Genomic DNA, 2,413 nt, shown 5'->3' on the forward strand with positions numbered 1-2,413 from the left:
AAACTGGAAACTTCAGAAATGAAAGCAGCTGGTGTTTCCCCTCCCTCCCCAAGTTCAAGCTGACTGAATTCAGTCACTATACAATATAAATGGCCAACCCCCCCCCCCCCCCCCCCCCCAAATCAACGCCAAAAACCATTTCCCTCCTCCTCAAGAACTTTCAGTTATGTTCAAACCAGGAAGTATCAGTAATGTGTATAAACAAAATACAAATTATAAACCTGGAGTCTCTTTAGCTTCAGACTATGAGATTTAAAAATTGACCTACTTTATGTAATACTCCCACAGCTGAGTCATCACAGTATCAACTGGTCTCTATCAGCTGCAGGGTATGATCATCACTCAAAAAAAAAAAATCAAGTATCCGTACTGAAATGCATCTTTTACTTTATTATCATGTTAAAAATACACTGTTCATCTAACAGTCCAGACCATAACTGGGGAGGGGGAAAATCTTGAAGAAACTTTGAACCGCATAAAGTAGTCCCTGTATAGCAGATGCTGTGCCTCGTAGCAAGAGCCCGTAAGCTACAGGACAGAGTATCGGACGAGGCTGCAGAAATACAGATTAGTTCCATGTCTGCCACCGTTACAGTACGTAGCTTCAGGCAAGTAATTTAGACTTCTTTCTGTTTCATCAAACAATAAAATGGAGGGAATGCTACTGCCTTACAGAATCAGCTGATGTTTATACCACACTTTAGCATATGCATTACATTAGCTGTTATTTTACATCTACAGAAAAGAAGGGGTAATATATTTTTAATACTAGCTTAGTAGGCCTCATAAGAGAAGGTGAAAGTGCTGAATGAACATTAGAAACTTGTCACAGGGGCCTTGGTTCATTATAACTCACTCTGGACAGCATCTTACACAGACTTCTGGCTCACAATCCACTGGAGCGAGTAGGAGTCCATTAGTATCTCAGGGCAAAGCATTTGTTGATAGCAAAAAGTATATATTCCTTCAAAAAAAGGATTTTAATTACTAGTTTCTAGTTATGTGCCATCCTATAGCCACTTACAACATAACGTTGTAGTCTCAACAGAGCAGGAGAAGGTTAAGAGGAACCCAAACTCGGATCTCAAGTGCGGCTAGCATCCTTACACCGTTAGCTGAAGTTATACATACGAAAAAAAAATAAGAGTTGAGCATGCTATGCTGCTGGAATCGTTACTGCAAGCCTGAAAAAGACCCAGCACAAGAAAGCTCCAGAAAGTTATTTGAAATAAGATGCCATGTACACTGAATACTACCTCTGCTGCCACCGCTGTATTTACATTATTTCTTGTAGGAAGTGGTCAAACTTAAAGCATGCTGTCAGCTGTGGGTGGGAAATGAGGAAACTCCTGCATAAAACAAAGCAGGGCAGGAGGGTTGGGCTGAAGCCCCGGGGTACCCAGGGCCGGGCCCCCGCACACAAACAACCCGTACTCAGGGGAAGGCGGTGCTGCGTGGTCACCGTCCGTCCCCCCCCCAAAACTCCTTGAGCCCACTTGAAGCACACCCAAGTAGAGAGTATCGTTTCAAGGGCTGCAGCACTCACAGGAGCCCTCCTCGGATGTCTGCAGCAGGCTAATCCCGGACAGGCCTTGCCGGCCCTCTGTCTGAGGGGCTCACCAGGCCGTCCGTAGGTGAAGCGTGTCACCTCATGGCAGACTACAGCACTTTTACCTCTGCAAGGACAAGGAAACAAATCACACGAGGCGACAGTACTCCTTAATTATATTTTGCCATCTGCTGCGGTGGCAGAACTGTGCAGGTATTTAAAGACAGTAATCCAGGTCTGATACTCCGAGACCTAAGCCAGCAAGAACAGAAGATTTGCTGTTCGGCATCACAAAAACGGGCAGAAGAATGCACCTGTGAAATTACGCTTAAGACTTCAAAGCTTTTCATTTAAGAACTATTAATTCCAAGCGCATACTGAATGCAGTCTGGCTTCTCGGCTGATGCTTTACAAAGCTGTCAGCTTTCTGAGGCTTGAGCCAAAAGGCAATATTTGATATGTAAAGATGTTTGAGAAGGAGGAGGGTAAAGTGAGAAGAAAGATTTGTATGAGTCAGCCATAGTTCTTTTAAAAATTAAGTGATAGCGTTTTTAAAGCACAGAAAAAGAGATACATACACGGATTTCCTCATTCCTGGGTTATCAGTCGCAAAAGATAACGCTCTCAAAGTTTAAGAGAACTTTTAATTGCGACCACTTACGAAGCGGGGAGCCAAGCCCTGCGACGGCAGCCTGCAGCGCGCAGGCTTTACTCCATTGTTCTCACCACCTTTTTGTTTTCAGAATTCATTTCGCAAATGCCGAAAAGCAGCAGCCTGAACGGGCTCCGCTCCCGATATGACAACCCGCAGCGATACGAGGAGCGGGGCCACCGAAGCAGCACTCGGTGCCTGCGCAGCGGGGG

The 2,413-nt window shown here is 45.0% G+C and overlaps 1 protein-coding gene across 4 annotated transcripts in view; it reads right to left on the reverse strand.

Annotated features, from left to right (window-relative positions):
- Nucleotides 1-2,413, reverse strand: part of JARID2 (jumonji, AT rich interactive domain 2) — a 236,018-nt gene that overhangs the window by 227,720 nt on the left and 5,885 nt on the right. Inside the window, exon 1 of one of the 4 annotated variants that reach the window (XM_009326496.1) lies at nt 1,257-1,300. The exons of 2 other annotated variants lie outside the window; for them this stretch is intronic. The gene's annotated coding sequence lies outside the window, so the exon portion shown is untranslated. Of the gene's footprint in view, nt 1-1,024; nt 1,098-1,256; nt 1,301-2,413 lie in introns of those variants that run through there. One more of the 4 variants, XM_009326495.1, reaches the window with a different exon arrangement.

The sequence above is a fragment of the Pygoscelis adeliae genome, unplaced genomic scaffold, assembly GCF_000699105.1.
Source record: "Pygoscelis adeliae isolate BGI_AS28 unplaced genomic scaffold, ASM69910v1 Scaffold186, whole genome shotgun sequence".
Taxonomy (NCBI): domain Eukaryota; kingdom Metazoa; phylum Chordata; class Aves; order Sphenisciformes; family Spheniscidae; genus Pygoscelis; species Pygoscelis adeliae.